The 19,823-nt window shown below is 44.1% G+C and overlaps 1 long non-coding RNA gene across 1 annotated transcript in view; it reads right to left on the bottom strand.

The window, feature by feature from the left end:
* The window catches only part of LOC147033836 (uncharacterized), an 82,100-nt gene extending 62,540 nt beyond the window's left edge, over window positions 1-19,560 (bottom strand). Inside the window, exon 1 of the long non-coding RNA XR_015055573.1 lies at window positions 17,217-19,560. This is a non-coding gene — a long non-coding RNA (uncharacterized LOC147033836). The remainder of the gene's footprint in view (window positions 1-17,216) is intronic.
* Window positions 19,561-19,823: the final 263 nt, after the last annotated feature.

Below are 19,823 nucleotides of genomic sequence, written 5' to 3'. Positions count from 1 at the left end.
ACGTTTTACATACATTTTAATACGTTGCCATTGCTGGCTAAATCGTCAAGGTGTGACAGCGCCTTTAGGAGAATCTCAGTGAAGTTCGTGCCAAAGCTGCTAACGATCAAGCAGAAGCAACTCCGTTTGGAGACCACACAGGACATGCTGGAGACTGTGAACAGCGATCCCAACTTCTTCAACATTGATCACTGGCGATGAGACCACAGTGATCCGTCATTTTGTCAAAAACGAAAATCCGACGGCGCTCACTTCGACTTCCTCACTCATCGGCAGTCTGTCGGTGACTGACAACTTCTGCAGGCGGGAAAATAAATATTCACGCATACGGATTAAGATCGCCGACATACGCTTCATTTGTTTACGCAAAAAAATTAAGATTGGATACTTTTTGAACACACCTCGTAACAATATATATATATATATATATATATATATATATATATATATATATATATATATATATATATATATATATATAGTTGCAGAAATGGCTCTTATTGGACTACTAAATATAGGATAAGCTCAGATCCCCCATTAAAGGCATGATTAGCTCGGTTATTTGGTAAAATGGACACGACATGTGTGTCGGGAGTTTCAAGAGACTGTTTTATTGTTTGTGCGGTGGTGGTGGAACGAGAGATCCCTCTTCTTCCTCCCCCCAATCCCGGATGAGGCCCCGCCCAGTCGGCTGAGAGGGTGTGGCCAAAAAGAGGAATTGAAACGAAGGGGAGGAGTTTGTCGGCTTCGCTGAGGGAGGCGTGCTCGGGGTCGAAGCGAGCGAACGAAAGAGAAACTGGAAAGAAAAGGGGTTCAGTTTGGGGCGAACAGTCGCTCTCGAGGCATGTTCGTGTTTCGAAGCGAGCGAACGAAAGAGAAACTGGAAAGAAAAAGGGTTCAGTTTTGGGGCGAACAGTCGCTCTCGAGGCGTGCTCGTGTTTCGAAGTGAGAGGCGAAAGTCTTTCGAACGAAAGAGAGGCGGCCTGCACGTCGAGTCGGCGATCGACTCTTATGAGGAGGTGATTCTGCAGTGAGAGAGACGGCAGCCAGCTTTGAGAGGCGAGCATGGAAAAGTAAAGAAAAGGTAATTCTACAGAGAAAGAAACTGAGAGGACGGAGTTGAGAAGTCTAGCTTTGAGGCGGGAAGGCAAGAGAGGAAACAACGGAGCCTCTGATGGTCCATGCTCACACCAACGGCTCGACACGTTTGCCGATCCGCTTGCCGGAGCCTGGCACCTCAATTTGGGCCTTGTCTGGTGCACAGGCCAGGCCTGGATTTGTATGCTGGACCTTGAGAGGGATCAGCTGAGGCCCATCGTCGACCTTACATGGGGTCAGAGCGCGCGGAGACAGTGTGCGGTGTGGAAAAGAAAGAGTACGGTGCCATCATCTTGCCATGCGGGCGCGTTCGAGCTGGGGGCTCAAATCCGTGGACATCCGCTTGTTACGAGCGACATTCGTGCTTTTTGACACTTTCCTCTCGTCCATGAAACATCACCAAGTACTCTGTATTGCATGCATGCTGTCTGTCTGTGTCTTGTTTGCACGTTGTTTAATCATATCTCGGGAGCGACCCCCTCAAAACCTGCAGTCCGTGGTTCCTTAGTTAAGAACGGGTTAAAGATTGTTTATAAAAGCATTGTCGTGAATGTTTTGCTTGTGTTGTGTTCCCCGACGTTCCCCAATAAATCTGGTTGGTTCGTATGAAGTTGCCGCTATGGATTAATTTGTGTCGCGTCGAGGAGTGATCTGTTTCATTGGCAAACAAAACCAAAATGGTTACAGACTGGCAGAAAACGCTCGGCATCTGACACAACCAGTCTGTAACCGGGTTTCTATTTCCCCAACTGGTAAGGTACGAGGATTATGTTGGTATCGCGATTGAAGACGCATGACCAGAGGCCTGTGCCAATCCGGCCAGCGTTATAAACCCCGGAGACAGTGGTGGTGAGGGTGGTGCCTCTGATCGGGTGAGAATCCCGCCACCCCGGATCCGCAACAATATATATATGTACAGTAATCCCCCGCTATATCGCGGTTCACCTATCGCGCCCCCGCTTCATCGCGGGTTTTCCCTTGGAACCTAACTAATTTTTTCTGGGGTATTCCCCTGGTATATCACGGTAATAATATATAAAATATAAATTATTTAAGCAATAAATTATAACGACCAGTCACACAACGCACGAGACAAAGTTTCGCTTGTGAACTTCGAATATTTTCTACGTTTTTCTCCAAGCCCCACGATGCTGCCCAAACGCCTTGCACCTTCTAAGGCTTCTGGCAAGGAATGTTTATATTCATTCGATATAAATCAAACCCAATCGAGTTTATACACCGCCCAGCGTTTAATATAATCAATCGATAAAAATAAAACCGAATCGTGTTTACACACCACCCAGCGTTTAATAATCACTCGATAAAAATAAAACCGAATCGTGTTTACACACCACCCAGTGTTTAAAATCACTCAATATAAATAAAACCCAATCATGTTAATACACCGCGTTTATAAAAAAAAATAGGCATTTTTGGGGGAGGTGACAATTCATCGCAGATTTTCACTTCTCGCGGGGGGGGGGGTTTGGAACGTAACCCCCACGATAAATGGGGGATGACTGCATATATATATATATATATATACACATAAATATATATATGTGTGTATATATATATATATATATATATATATATGTGTGTATATATATATATATATATATATATATGTGTGTATATATATATATATATATATATATATATATATATATATATATATATATATATATATATATATATATTTCTGGTTCTGTAGCTTAAATTCCCGGTTCTCGGTTTGCAGCAATGGCAGGTTCTCTCAGGGTCTCTACCGACTTTCTCAAAGTTAAGTTTCTGGTTGTTATATGTGGCATTTTAACTGTATATTTTCTCACCTACATATTTCTGTGTGTTCCAAGCTCGGTTTTGTTTCAAAAATCATGCTATTTTGTGAGTTTTCGTCGACCTTGTCTTAACGGGTTTATTGAGGCCTACCCATCCTTCACCTCCAGGTGTACGATCATTTTTATTTGTATTCTCTCCCTATTACCTTCAATTCCAATTTTCCCCACTTTCCCAACATCCCCCATCCCTCCCAACTAAACACTCTGTTTCTTGTCTTAAATTTAAAGGAAGAATAAAAGATAAAAAAAAACGACCATACCCACAAAAAACGAGTCCCGATCCTCCTCCTCCTCCTCCTCCTTCTTCCTCCTTCTCCTGGCACACCATCTTTCTTCGACTTGAGCTGACCCTCTCTCACCATTACCTTCATGATTTCTTCCTACAACATTTCATTCCTGAATCTTACCTAACCTTCAAAAAATAAAACTTTTCCTTGTATTGTTTCTATATATATATATATATATATATATATATATATATATATATATATATATATATATATATATATATATATATATATATATATATATATATATATATATATATATATATATATACATATCTATCTATCCTGGAACCATGTGTCTCTCTCCCACGTTGTTACGTTAACGTGTCACGTCTTCCAGGTAAATTTAATCGATCAATCAGCTTCACTTTGTGTTTACAGTTCCAAATTCACCACACACCTCCACGATTTCTCTTCAACCTTCCCTTTTCCGAATGTTACACAATCCTTATTTAAAATAAATAAATTCACTTTTGACTATACACCTCCCACAGTCACGTGCTTCTCCCGGAACCACGTGATCTGTTACCACCCCCTGCGTTTACCGATCCTAATTCACCATTCACCTCAGAATTTTTTGTACAACCTTTCCATTACCTAATCTGATGAAAACTTTCTCAAAAAATAAAAACAACCACAATAATAATAATAAAAACAATCTCTCATAACGCTTCATCTTCCCCTTTCACACGTGTGGTTCTCATGACGAGCATTATGCACGACTTCTTTTTCAACAGACAACTCTCAACTCGACCTTTCCTTCATACATTGCCGAAAAAAATCCAACTGTTACATCGTTTCTTCTCTTCATTCTCTTGATTCCCCTTTATTACATCCATCAAGAAATGTCTTTAATCACATTTCTTAACGAAAAATTTAAAAAAAACCCAGTTTGCCATGAGGGTTCACTTTCCATCAACCATTCTTTTTTTCCAACTTCAGTGCCAACTCATCCCTCTCACCCCTCCTTCTCAAAGCAACCATCACACTCTTCTCCCTCCAAACCTCCTTTCACCTTGATTAAAACCCCCCCCTCACCTTTCTCCCTCAACTCTCCCCACTCACCCTTTTCCCACCATTCACTCCCCATTCTCAAAGTTGCCTCCTTCCCCTGCCCTCTTAAAAGTCCACCTCCTCAAATCCTCAACTGCCTTCTGCCCCCTCTCTTGCCCTCCATCTCCCCAATCACCACAGAGGCTTTTCTCCTCCTCATCCGGCCCCCTCCACTAGCTTTTCTACAATCCCTCACACACTTTCAACAACACTCCTGAACCCGCCCCCCCTCCTCCCTTGTCCTACTCTCCCATCCCCTGCACCCAAAGCCTCCACCTCTCCCTCTTCATTAACAGTAAGGACCTCAAATATCCGTGGCCTTTGCTCAAACCTTACAGATCTTTCCATAAAGGTTGCCACTGACAAATCAGACATAATCTGCTTCACAGAAACTTTCCTCCCTCAAGACGTCCCTGACTCCCAAGGATCTCTCCCGAGTTACTCCCTCCTCTGGTATGACAGACCTGAGCCTCGTCCTGGTGGAGATGTGGCTCTCTTCATCAAAGACTCCATTGCTCACTCTCCATGCGCTGCCCTCACTCCCCCACACCCCCAGGAATACCTCTGGCTCCGGCTTCCCCTCCACTCCCACCTCATGTTTATATGTGTACTGTACCGTCCACCAAACAGTGATGACTCCATCTACACCTCACTATCCGAAAACATGGACCATCTTCTATCTTCTCATCCAAACTCTCTCTTCCTCATATGTGGTGACTTCAATTGTCATCGTGTCAGTTGGCTGGGTGTGGGTACCTCTCTCACCTGTCATGGCACCTCAGCAAAAGATTTCTGCGACTCACTGGGACTGACTCAATCAGTCAATTTCCTGACCCGGATCTCAACCAATGATACTCTATCTCTTCTGGATCTGATTTTGACAAATCTCCGTGAAAATATCCGCTGTTCTTTCTCCGCTCCAATCGCTTCTTCTGACCACGTCCTTGTCAAAGTAGACATCTCTCTGGCTATTATCAGAGAACCACCTCAGCGCCGTCGAGTCTGGCATTTCACTCAAGCCGACTGGCAGGGCCTCCAAGCAGCCATCAAACTTATAGACTGGTCTCCCATCGCTTCTTTCTCCAACATCAACTCATCCTGGGAATTCTTTCAAAGAAACTTGTGCTCCCTCATGCACAGATTTGTCCGCTCTCGTCTCCAGTTGTCCTACCATTCCTCCCGCCCATGGTTCACTGAAGCTGGCAGCGAGGCAGTTGTCCTGAAACAACTTGCCTTTGCCTGATGGAAAGCAAACCCAACTGAGGGTAACATCAGTTCCTTCCATAAAGCTCAGAACAAGTGTGTTCCTTCCCTAAGGAGACCCAGAAAACATCATCTTTCAAAGCTCAAGTCTGAACTCTCAACCTCTCTTCCTCCTCAAATTCCTGATGGCATCTCATCAACTCTGTTTCTGGTAAATGTTCCCCCTCCATCCCCTCCCTTACCTCAAATGGCCGTACTGATGATACTGCACAAGAAAAGGCTGAATGCCTAAACTCGGTGTTTGCATCAAAATCTTGTGACCGAAACCCATCGATTTCTGTACCCACCTTACTCAGACGCACCCAACTGTCCCTGGACTCTATGTCCTTTTCCTCTGACAAAGTTGAGAGCTTGATGTCAAACCTTGACTCAGATTTTGCAACATGTCCAGACGGCATCAGCCCACGTGTATTAAACACTCATCCTCTCTCTGTCCTATTCACCCTCTCATTTGCTCAAGGTCATCTACCATCTGCATAGAAATCAGCAAACATAACTGCCCTGCACAAAAATGTGCAAAAACAGATCCCTGCAACTCAAGAGCAATCAGCCTTATCCCAGTCATCAGCAAGGTTATGGAATCCATCATTGCTTCAGACATGAAATCCTTCCTCTTCTCCAATGGCTTGATTTCCGATCATCAATTTGGTTTCATACCAGGTCACTCTACCCTGGATATGCTGCTTCTGTTCTCCCAACAATGGATGGAGGTACTCATTGCCGAATATGAAATCAGAGCCATATCTCCATACATATCGTGTTTTTGACATGGTATTGCACCCTGCCCTGCTCACCAAACTCTCTTCCTATGGTATCCAACACCATCTCCACTCATGGCTCGCAGAATTCCTCTCCTGTCGCAGTCAACGTGTGGCCCCAAATGTCGTTCTTTCATCCCCTCTTCCTGTCCAGGCTGGAGTTCCTCAAGGCAGCGTTCTGGGCCCTGTTCTTTTTCTTATTTTCATCAATGATCTCTCTGACTCTCTGGAAAATCCTTTTTATCTCTTTGCTGATGACTCCACCCTCTGCCGTACCATCTGTCATCCTCAGACCGGCAAGTAGCAGCTTCTTCGCTCTCTGCAGATCTGGGTAAAATCACAAACTGGTCCAACACGTGGAACATGTCTTTCAACCCTGACAAATCTCACACTCTCACTATATCTCTCCAAAATAACCGTTTGGAACCCCCAATGCCCCCCCCCCATCCACTCTCTCAACAATCCTCTGGAAGAAGTCCTTTCTTTCAAGCATCTGGGTCTCACTATCTGCCATGATCTTTCCTGGGAAAGCCACATTTCCAACCTGGCCTCCAAAGCCAGTCGCCAACAGGGAATCCTTCGTCGTGCAAAGTCCTTCCTCGGCCCACCTGAGCTCCTGACCACAAACAAAGCTTTCCTCACCAGCCTGATGGAGTACTGCTCTCCCCTCTGGGCTGCTGCTCCTGCCTCTCACCACTGTGGAAACCAAGGCATTTCGGATCATTGGTATCTCCCACGATGAGGCTGAGTCTTTGGGCCTCTCACTCTCTCACCGCAGGCAGGTCAGTGGTCGTTCTTTCTTCTACCATCTCCTCTCTGGTCTCGTCCCCTCTGCTCTGTCTGTGATTTGTCCCCACCATATTTCCGCAGGGTGCTCAAGGTCCGCCAACAAGCCCCGATGGTAAAACCACCAACATCACGAATCACTGCTCACCTTCACTCTTTCATTCCTCATTTTTCCTGTCATTGGAATAAACTACCTCACACTGTTCAATCCCATTCTTCCCTCCAGGCCTTCAAAACGGCTGTTCACCACCACCTATCATCCCCCATCCAAATCCTCAATCTTTTCTACCCCTGTTAATCCACCCCAAACACACCTCCTTCAAATTCCCTGCATGTCCATCTTGTATACCCCATTTTCCCCGCCCCATCCCTCTCCCTTCCACAGAACTCAGATGTCTCTGTTCCCCCTGTTTTGTCCTTCCCACTCCCGCCCCTCTTGTCTCATGCCCCCCTTGATGTGCGTTAGCTCTCATACGAGCCTCGACAAGGTAAACAAATAAATAAAAACCAATGTCACCCCCAGGGTGACCAGTGTCTTGCCAAAATGTGAACATGAGTGACTTATTTATTCGATTAAAGTTACTCAAAAAATAAGGGTTTCGTCGACCTTGATGCTTGACCTTTTTGTGACCTTGACCTTTATATTTTCGTACGGTTAATGGTATCTCTCCAGGACCGTTGTACATGAAATATCAAGAGATTTTGATTAGAACTGAGGAAATAAAATTTTCATGAAAAATCCGTTTTTTCGTCATGACGTCATCAAATGCGTCATAGCGTCAAACTTTTCACAGATCTGGAAAGCACTTATTAAGCGCTTTCATATGAGGTATTACTCGATATGGTATCTAAAATTTCAAAATTTGACCTTGGGGTCAAAAACTTTCGACCTCCAGCGCTAACCATGAAGGTAAAGGCCGATCGCCACCAAAAATTAATCAGCTGAGCGCCAGACCATGAACTATATTCCCATGAAGTTTGAAGACGATCCGATCAAAAAAATAAGGGTTTCGTCGACTCCCCTGATTTGAGACAAAGTGACCTTGACCTTTGACCTTGACAATTTTATGCGCTGAAAGGGACCTCTATAGGACTCTGACATGCGAAGTTACAAAAATTTCCAATGATAACAGTGCTCTGCAGAGTGATCGATACGTGATTACAGACAAAAAAAAAAACAAAACATACAAGCTGACTAACATATCTCGCAAAAACTTCGTTTTGGCAAGATAATAAATACATATATATATATATATATATATATATATATATATATATATATATATATATATATATACATACATATATTTAAAATCTTTCACACACACACAAATACATATGCATACATGCGTGGTGTTGGCTTAATGGTTATGGTGGTGGGTCGGGATCTGAGGATCCCGAGTTCAAATCCCGCTCAGCTGTTGAATTGATAGCAGCTGGGGGTTGACTCTGCCTGTCATCCTTCTGATGTCGGCAAGATGAGTGCCAGCTTGCTGGTTTGCTTTGTCTGAGTGCCGACCCATCCAGGATTGTGCCCAATAGCTAAGGAGACTGCTTAGGCAGCACCAACGCCCTGCACAGAGTATGGTCCCAATGGACACACACACACAGCTTCTTTCATATGAAAGTCCCTGTTCATTCCACCATGCTAGGATGTCACACCACATGTGCTGCACAAACATGGCCAGGCTAATTGTCCCCCAGATGCTTCAAAGTAATTGCGTTTTGTGTTATCGGTGATCACTGGGTCATTCATTGAGAAATTAGAGAAGAGATGTGCCAGATTGCACTCACTATTTCTTTGAGATGTGACCATATTTGGCTAATTAGGGAAAGATCTGGAATGTCGCGATTGCGTGCACAGCAAGAAAACATAATTTAATAATACCAGGTGGGTTGCGAAAGCATTTTAGGAAATTTGGCTCCTGAACCAAAGCAGAAAAGGCAGCATTGTCATTTCTTTTCTTTTTTTCTTTCTTTCTAAAGCTAGTTTTAATTGAACAGCAATCCTTTGTAAAGCCTGGAATATTTGGAAACTTTTCATCATGTGCAGGGTTTATCAGTGTTTAATACAGCTCTGGAATTAGCATGAAGGTTTAACCACAACAGAAAGTGAAGATGGAACATATTAACTTTTGGGAGCATTTCACCTTCTGGACTTATTATAACTAAAAGTTGTTGGTCATAAAGGAAAACGAAAAGTTTCATTTGAAGGCGTTGTCCATATTACATCCATACGTTTGCATTTCGGAAGGGGCGGAAGGTGAGTGCACATGCGATTTGAGATAATCACCATGAATGTCACTTTTCCCATTTAATCTTCTGAAAGATATAATATCAAAGCCTGTGTCATTGTTACCAACTCGTGTTGTTTGTCCGTGCTCTCTCGTTTTTAAATACAAGGAAGCAGCTCATACCATTTTGAAGTGTTTCCTATTACTCAGCCAGGGTTCGAACCACTGATATCCCAGACTCAGAACAGAGACCTAACCAGTACGTGACTGAGGCTGGTTTCCAAGACCGGCCACTTTTGAAGTTCTTCTTTGGTTTTCAAATTTGTTTTTGAAGCCACGAGACTGTGTGCAAACCACAGACACAGAACACAGTTGCACAATCTGGGAAGACGGAAGTTAAACAAACAGGCAAACAACGGACTCGTCGGCCATGTTACAACACCAATGCGTACTGTGTAATTTTGGATGGTGGAAGGGGGGGTGAGGGGGGGGGAGGTGAGAATATGACAAGGGGTGGAGAGAAATCAAAATTAATCATTTTGTGCATGAATAATAAATATGTAATCTGAGGCTCATGGAAGACGTTACATAAAATCGAGTTATCGACTTATACACTCAGCTCGAGGTTTATGACTTTGTCCAGTCTGAATGGCATCCCTTGAGTGCGTGTGAATACAGTCCCAAATTCAAAAAGAAGCAAGAAATGGCATACCACTGGTAGACCAATTTGGCATCGTGTCCACGAAATAATATGATCCAATTGGTGACTCAGGTGTCATAAATAGCCAGTGCCCATGGGAATAAGCTGCTCACCAAAAGGAGTTCAATGATGGTCGTCCCGCAGTTGAAAGTCCGAGTGAAAATGTTTAATTACATACATGCGCACATATGGGAGAGTAAATAAGTCAATCAATGAAAAAAAAATCTCTATATCTCACTCAAAAAAATTAAAAACCACACATATGCAAGCCCTATATATGAAACAAGGACGAGTGGGGGAAATCATTGAACAAGGAGGATAAAAGAGAAATAGCTTTTAATCTGCGAAAGAGGAACTATTCCCAAAGTTTGAAATCAAAATAACTGCTTTCTGCAACTGGGAAAGGAGCGAAACAGTCTAAACAAGAAAAAGAGCAATCAGAGATTGCAGACCCTTGCCAGAACTTCTTTTGATTGGTGTATTTATACAGGTTTTCAGGTAAATCCAATATGGCTGCCAAACCATGTGACCAATGACATCATATGTGTGATCCTTTTGGTCCTCATGGACAGGCAGTCATACATGTAAAGTTTTGCCTCAATCTGTTCTGCCACTTTAGAGAAGATTTTTGAAGGCTTAAAAAAAAAAAAAAAACAATATGACTGCCGAATCATGTGAAGGATGACATCATGAATTTTTTTTTCTGTGGACCATTTTATCCCAAGATGACCCTCAGACATTTTCGTATTGATCGGATGTGGCGTTCTGCATATGCGATTATGACGTCATTGCGATGGCACCTATGACGTCATTCAAAAAATTCACACTCATTCCTCATGAGTACTTGCTATGCGCCAAGTTTCAATTTTCTCCTTTGTGCGGTTTCAGAGATAGAGGTTCAAAGTTTTTGTTTTTCCAACATGGCTGCCACACCACGTGACCCATGACATCATAATTATCATTACAACATTCTACACGAGTAGTCAGTCGCATAAACGGTGAAATTTTTGTCTCAATCTGACAAGCGGTTGCGGAAAAAAACATGAAAGTTCTGTGCGGACAAACAAACAAACAAACAAACAAACAAGAAGATGTCGTGCAGAGCACGAAACTTGCAAAATCCAGAAAGCGATTTGACCTCAAAAATAATTGGTGGTTGAATTAAATGACCAAGTATGCAACTCGTCATCAAATTTCAAGTGAATGGGATGAAAATTGACAATTTTAGAAATTTGGCCGATGTTGACCTCCAAAATATTTCGCTGGTTGAATTCAGTGACCTGAAATATCGGTCGGGTAGTTTGTGAGGAGAAGATGTCTTCGTCAAATGTTAATGGACGTAAGTATGGATTACGTATGGTCAGACACCGGGACCCACTCGATGACCATATATCGGAGAAATAACCGAAAAATATCGCTCATCCATTTGTCACACTGAAAAGTAATGAAACAATAATCTTTGGAACTACTGTATTTAAGCTGTACGTTTACAGATCCAAAAATTATAACCACTTCAATTAAAGTTTGACAGGATTATATCATAACAATAATAAAAATACAAACACCATTCCATGAAACCAAACTCCATTACATTTTTTAGAATCATGTTCACCACGATGTCCTGATCTGACTGACACCGTTTTTGAGTGGTAAGAACAAGCTTTTTAAAATCAGTTTGTGCTCAAAAAGAATGCTGCGTACTTTTATCATTTTAAAATGTCAGACGTTAAAATTTCACTCATTCAATCATCATTAATACAAGATATTTTGACGGGGAGGTGGGAGATGGTAAATGTATCCCCCATTCAAGTACAATGATGGGGATAAAAAAAAAAACAGAGCCAGGGAAATCTCCCCCCTCCGCCCCCATCTCCAACCACTAGCCCTCTTCCCTTGCCAAATCGCACCCTCCACAAGGGTGTTGGAAACGTTATAACTCAGTCGTGGGAACGTCAATGGTGCTGTTTATTTTCGGCTATCAATATGTTTGCAACTCAGTATTGGTCAGCTGCATCTCATTTATACTGTACTCAAAATAAGTACATTTCGAGAGTGGTATTAAAGATGCAGAAATATCTTTGGGAAAATTATCCCTTTGGATAGGTACACCTCTCTGGTACGCCTAGTCAGAAGCCCCGCGGGGAGTACCACATCCCTGATTCGTACCCTTGTGGCTCATACCAAACTCCAGGCTGGAGAACCCTTACTGGTAGCCCAGTGGCTGGAACCAAACATCTGGCTGGGACACCTGCAGCTGGTATCAGAGCCTGAGCTGGTACCACTTTGTCTGGTACCAGACATCAGGGTGGCACCCCAACAGCTGGTCACAGAACCATGGCTGGGATGCCTGGTTGGTATTAGAATGCTGGCTAGTACCTCTGTGGCTGGTGGCAGACTCCTGGCTGGTACCCTTGTGGCTGGTACCAGATGATACTCACAATCATACATTGTGGCTTGTACTAAGCTGATACAAGACCCCGATCTGGTACACGAACCCAAGCTGGCACCACTGTGGCTGGTACAACACTCTGGCTGAATTATTGCCTGGGTTTGAGAACACATCCCTCTGCTCCATCCCATAAGCTCAATCATAAGTTTCTCACCAGAAACATTAGATTCTAAAATTGAAAGCGTTTGATCGATGTGGGTTTGAGGAGAACTTCAATGCATGCCGCTCTCGCCCTGCTTGATGTTTTAGTAGCATAAGAAGAAATTGACAACGATGTAAAGCTGGTACAGATCAAACACATAAAACGACCAGAAAAAGATGAGTGGAAACATTCCCACATTTGTCTGGCTTGATAGAGAATGTCCCATGGTTATGGTTGAGAGTTTATAACAACCTTAACTGTTATTGAACAACATTGTGATTGTATTTTCAGGAAGTCAGCAAATAATGCAACCACACAAACTAAGAATGCAACATTGCTACGTTTTCCCTCTATGCCTTACTGGTGTAATATTGTTGTGGAGCCGGGCATCGGTTGCGAGCACGACCGCTAGGTGGTGCAGTATGGTCGACTCCACTGAACACCCAGAATCTAGATCCGAAAGGTACGGGTCCCTTACAGGACCGCGAATCGTCATAAATCAACCACGTGGGACAGGGTTATTTGCCAAACTTCAAAATACCTAGAGGCCCACGTGGCGAGCTACCGAGGATTCACACCCTCGACGGCACTCGCACTGGACGAGCCGTATGCATGCTCGACTCGTGTGCAACCCGAGCGGTTGGTTACCGAGGTCCCGTCGGTCCAAATGTACAAATTTCCCAACACGCACCGTGCGAAGCCAATGAAAGAAACACAAAAACGAGCTGAAACATTTAACAGGGGATTTATTTATAATGGGGGGGCAGGGGGGAGCACGCAAGGAGCAGAGTTATCCGATTATAAGAAATGAAATGCAATGTACAAGCAAAATCACTTATCCAGTTTCTATTTAAAGACGGAGCCCCACAGACACACACACGCACACACGCACACGCACACACGCACACACACCCCAGAAAGAAAAATGGACCTTCCCGCCTCGTGCGGTTTGGCCGAGACAAGCGAACCAGACCGGTGTCGAGATGCGACCAGCCCAGCGCCAGCGAGATGCGACCAGCGTTGACGAGATGCGACCAGTGTTCGAGCAGACCACGCGCCTGAGCTGTCGGAGAACCAGACTCCAGCGACAGGACGAGATGAGAGCAGATGCCGGCGACAGGACGAGATCAATCTCTCTAGTTCGTCCAAAATCACCAACCTTTCCCTCTGGGAGGGAGGGGCCTCTTTCCCTGATCACTCGCCCCTTGATTGGCCAGAAACATCGCACGATTCCCTGGCCACCCTCCATTGGACAGACACACGGTGGACAGGGCAACTCCCACCCTTCTGGGCGGAGTCCCGAGCGGAGGCGTTCGTGGCTCCGCCAACCTCCTCATCTCTGGCCGCGTGCTTAATGGCGATCGTGTTGAGTCGGAAACGGGGAGGGTGAGACGCCCGCTCCTTGCTGATTGGCTAAGGAGGGACGCCATGCCTACGTTAGACTCTGCCCACGCGCGCACGAAGAATGCCGCGAGCAGAGTGTTGTTGTTGTGAGAGCAAAGATGGTGTGGATGTAAAAATCCTAACTATATCATAAAAATAACTTACAGCGCATGTATGTAATTCCCATTAGACACAGGTAGGGGGCCCTAACGAGAAACACACACTTACCAACATAACTGAGCTATCGGGAACGGCTCTCTGTCTGTGTGCACAAGGCTTCCAAATTCGTAACAATAGTACCAAGAGGATGTGGACAGATTTGAAATGGGAGTTCCCTTCCCTCCTCCCCTCCCTACCCCTCTTACTGTTCAGAACGAGAATCCGGAATCTTTTTCCATTTCGCTCAAGGATCCTGAGATTGATTCTCATTGCGTGTGCAGTCCATAACAAACATGTGTATACCACCACGACAGTTTAATCATCTATCTCAGGGGTTCCCAACCTGTGGTACGCGTACCACAGGTGGTACATTTGGACTTTCTAGGTGGTACGCAGCAGCGTGCTTTTTTTTGTTTGTTTACGCAGTTGTTATTTTACTTCTCTCTCATGCAGCTTATGCAAAATAATTAAATTTATATTGAAAGCAGCTGTACACTGACAGCTGTTTGTTATCGGCCATTGTGCACAAGTCTTATTATTCGTTTTGTCTCTACACGCCACACTGTCATCATTGCTTATTGCCCGGCTTATTGTTACCGTTATCGTTCACCAGCATCATATCAATGTGAAAATATTTGGAGAGTTATCTCAAGTTAGGCTTCACTTCCATCCAAAAAGGTGAATTAGAAGCTCCACAGTGTGCGATTTGTGGAAAAGTTCTCAGCAATCAATCTCTGAAGCCAAGTCTATTGAAGCGCCATTTTGATTCTGTTCATCCTGAACACAGCGACAAGGACCATAGATTTTTTTCGTCGGAAGGAAAATGCCATGAGAAGAGCACGCTTCGACGGCAGCGGCAGTTTTCAACAGCAGTCCACGGCAGCCGTAAAGGCATCCTACTTAGTTGCACTGCGAATTGCAGAACAGAAAAAACCTCACACCGTCGGTGAAAGCCTCATCCTTCCCGCCACAAAGGATATCGTACGTCTCATGCTGGGAGAACAAAGCGCCAAGAAGCTCAATTCTCTTTCATGCGGATTTTCTATGCAATTGGATGAGTCAACTGACGTTGGCAAATTGTGCCCAACTGTTAGCGTTCGTTCGGTACGTGCATAAAGCCAAGTTCAAGGATGAAATACTATTTTGCCGCCCGCTTAAAACCACAACGAAAGCAAAGGACACTTTCGAAGAGGTGTCTTCCGTCTTTGATCAAGTTGTGCTGTCATGGGTTGATCTGAAAGGCTGTACTACAGATGGTGCTCCAGCTATGTCGGGGTGCAGATCAGGTTTCCAAACGCTTGTGAAGGCAGTTGCTCCTGAAGTGCGCGGCCTACACTGTACGATCCAACGCCACGCACTCGCAGCCAAGGCGCTCACCAAGCCATTGACTGACGTTCTCTCAACCATGATCAAAATTGTGAACCATGTGAAATCCCAGGCTCTCAATTCGCGACTTTTCAAGAAACTTTGCGAGGATTTTGACTCCGACCATAAAGTTATCTTATTCCACACTGAGGTGAGATGGTTATCCCGTGGAAATATGGTGGTGAGAAACTGCGAGCTGAGCTTCGTGAATTCTTCGAAAATGATGGAAAAACCAAAGACTGTCGATTTTGTCGCTGCTTTGAACGACCCCGACTGGGCATGGCACCTGGCTTATTTGATCGACATTTTCTCTCAGTTAAACGCCCTGAACAAGTCTCTTCAGGGGACTGGCGCGACTATCATTGACTTCATGGACAAGGTCAAGGGATTTCAGGAAAAACTCCGTCTGTGGAAGACGATTGTCGAAGTGGGAGTGGTGGTCATGTTCTCTTTCACGGCCGATATTCTTCAGAAGCGTGAAAAGAATCCCCCAAGGGAGTTCATACAACTGGTAAAAGATCACCTCGCTTATTTGGATGAGGAATTAAATTCCTATTTTCCGGATCTCAAGGAACTGGATCTGAAAATGATTCGCAATCCATTTCGCATGAATGCATTAGATTTGCCACCTGGAAGAGGACTGCAGGAAAGCTTGATTGATCTCCAGAACGACTCCACAGCCCGAGATCAGTTTGACGAGTTGAATCTTGCGGACTTCTGGTGTGGAATGTTGGGGTCTTACCCTAAGCTGGCTGCCCTGGCTGTTCATTCGCTCATAGTATTCCCATCTACATGGCTGTGTGAAGCTGGGTTCTCATCATTCGTTATTCTAAAAACAAAACAAAGATCCCTACTGGATGTTGAACATGATGTTCGGTGCGCTTTATCCAAAACAAAGCCTGACATCGACCTGCTTGTGAGCAAGAAGTAGGCTCAACCATCCCATTGACTGGACATTTTACACAATCAAATAGGTACTTCCTGTATCATTCTTTTGTTCAGATCAGATTGCTCAATGTCATAGTTGTGAATTGTTAGTATTGTTTAACTCCCCATTGTTGTATCTGTATCGCAAATAAACACTATTTTCGGTGAATTTTGGTACAGTGGTACTCGGTGGGACCACGAACATGTGAAGTGGTACCTCAGTAAAAAAAAAGGTTGGGAACCCCTGATCTATCTGGTAAATGTAGATTGTGGAATCCGACGAGAAACGGTGTGAGGCATCCTTTGTTCACTGGAAAATAACAAAGTAAATTTTAGTGTTGCTAATGGTGTGACCCCCTTCGCCGAGGATCTCGCAAGGAAAAAAAAATCAAGAGACAATAAAGAACTCACTTCCGGTTCTGGGTTTGGAGCGACGGCAGGTTCTCTCAGGGCGCTCCGCTGACTTTGTCAAAGCTAAGTTTCTGGACGTTATTTGTCCTGTTTTAACTGTATATTTTCTCACCGATATGTTACTGGGTGTTCCAAGCTCGGTTTTGTTTCAAAAATCGTGCTATTTTGTGAGTTTTCGTCGACCTTGCCTTACCGGATTCCTTGAGGCCTACCCATCCTTCAACTCTCGGGAATAAACAAATAAATCATTTTTATTTGTATTCTCTCCCAATTACCTTCAATTCCTATTTCCCCAACACCCCCACCTCCCATCCAAACACTGTTTCTTGTCTTAAATCCAAAACAAACAAAAAAAAATACCTTTCGCCATTCAAACCCACGAGTCCCGATCCTTCCTCTTTTTCTTCCTCTCATCCTCCTTCTTCTTCTTCTTCTTCTTCTTCTTCTTCTTCTTCTTCTTCTTCTTCTTCTTCTTCTTCTTCTTCTTCTTCTTCTTCTTCTTCTTCTTCTTCTTCTTCTTCTTCTTCTTCTTCTTCCACCGCCTTCTGCCAGCACACCATCTTTATTCTACTTGAGTTGATCCACTCTCGCCATTACCTTCACGATTTCTTCCTCCAATCCTCCATTCACGAGTCTTTCTATTCTTAAAAAAAATCCATTAAAAATAATAATTTTCCTTGTATCCTTTCTATTTATACACCACCTGTAACCACGTGTCTCTCCACTCTTCCTGATACGTTTCATCGACCCAGGAGCTTCACTCTGCGTTTACAGTTCCAAATTCACCATTCCCCTCACGATTTTACTTCAACCTTCCCGTTTCCGAATGTTACACAATCCTAATTTATAATAAATATATTCACTTTTGACCATACACCTCCCAGTCACGTGATTCTCCCGTAACCACGTGATCTGTTTCCACCCCCTGCGTTTGCCGATCCTCATTCACCATTCACCTCACAATTTTTTCAACAACATTCCAATAACCTAATCTGATGAAAACTCTCTCAAACAATAACAATAATAATAATAATAATAATAATAATAATAATAAAAACGATCTCTCATAATGCTTCATCTTCCTCTTTCACACCTGTGGTTCTCATTGCTGGGTCACAATTCACTCCTCTTCTTCTATTTCAACAAACTACTCTCAACTCGACCTTTCCTTCACACCTTGACTCAAACCAGAGTTGGTGTCAAAGCCACCCAATGCTCGCCTGTTTATACATTTATCGTTTTTAAAAGCCTCATGTAATAATTAATATTTTTTATAAAGCATTGCAGTGAAGTCTGATCCAAATAATTTTTAAGCAATATATGTATTTGTATATTGTAATCAGTAACAAGAGCGCAAGTGAGCACAATATATGCCCGAACAAGAAGGTACATACAGAATTGTGCTACTACATGGAAAACAGCATCCTGGTTGCCATGGCAACCACTTTAGATGACGAACGTATGTCAGGACTCACCGTCTCCACAGTCTGTACCTATGTACCAAATATGAAGAGTGAAAGTTGAAAACTTTGGGAGTTAGAGTGCGGACAGGAACGGATGGAAAACAGCATCCTGGTTGCCATGGCAACCACTTTAGATGATGAACGTATGTCGCGACACACCGTCTCCACAGTCTGTACCTATGCACCAAATATGAAACGTGAAAGTTGAAAACTTTGGGAGTTAGAGTGCGGACAGGAACGGATGGAAAACAGCATCCTGATTGCCAATGGCAACCACTTGAGATGACGAACGTATGTCAGGACACACCGTCTCCACAGTCTGTACCTATGTACCAAATATGAAGAGTAAAAGTTGAAAACTTTGGGAGTTAGAGTGCGGACAGGAACGGATGGAAAACAGCATCCTGGTTGCCATGGCAACCACTTTAGATGCTGAACGTATGTCACGACACAACGTCTCCACAGTCTGTACCTATGTACCAAATATGAAACGTGAAAGTTGAAAACTTTGGGAGTTACAGTGCGGACAGGAACAGACGGGCGGACGGGCGGACGGACGGACGGACGGACGGACGGACGGACGGACGGACGGACGGACGGACGGACGGACGGACGGACGGACGGACGGACGACCGGTATCACATTATACGCCCCGATATATATATCGGACCTCTAAAAAATAGTGTGGTAGATAAAAACATTAGAAAGGAAAAAATAACTTGCACCAAAAACTTTAACATTTTCACGCTCACGCTCTCTCTTCTTTCAGAGAACAGCTTACGTATCGCTATAGCTCTCTGTTCTTCGAACAGGCGAGCTAAAAATCCAACTGTAACATCGTTTCTTCTCTCCATTCTCTTGATTCCCCTTCATTACATCCATCAAGAAATGTCTTTTATCACATTTCTCACCGAAAAAATAAAAACCCAGTTTCCTATGAGGGTTCACTTTCCATAAACCATTCTTTTTCGCCGCGTCGCGTTGCCAACACTGGCTCGAAGAGAGCTCCGCGCTGTTATTCTTCTTGATGTTGTTGTTCTTCATATTCTCGTGAAGACAAAACCTTGATGACACAGCTCTTGGACACATTTGTCCTTGTTTTCCAACTTCAGTGCCAACTCACCCCTCCTTCTCAAAGCAACCATCACACTCTTCTCCCTCCAAGCTTCCCTCTCACCTTTCTCAAAGTTTCTCCTCCTCTCATCTACCAAGCTGCCTCCTTCCCCAACCCTCTCACCTCCATCTCATCACTCCACCTCCTCATAATCCTCAACTGCCTTCTGCCCCCTCTCTTCCCCGCCCCCCCTCTCGCCCAGCACCACAGAGCCTTTACTCCTCCTTTTCCGGCCCCCTCCCCGAGCTCTTCTGCAATCCCCCACACTCTTTCAACAACTCTCCTTACCTCCCCCCTCCTCCGTTGTCCTACCCTCCCCCTCCCCTCCCATCCCCTGCAAACCTCTGGCTACGGCTTCCCCTCCACTCCCACCTCATCTTTATATGTGTA

The sequence above is a fragment of the Eptatretus burgeri genome, chromosome 1, assembly GCF_056783735.1.
Source record: "Eptatretus burgeri isolate ZD-2024b chromosome 1, Ebu_testis_v1, whole genome shotgun sequence".
In the NCBI taxonomy this organism is placed as follows: domain Eukaryota; kingdom Metazoa; phylum Chordata; class Myxini; order Myxiniformes; family Myxinidae; genus Eptatretus; species Eptatretus burgeri.
The sequence above is the reverse complement of the archived record's forward strand: the minus strand, read 5'-3'. Positions and strand labels throughout refer to the sequence as shown.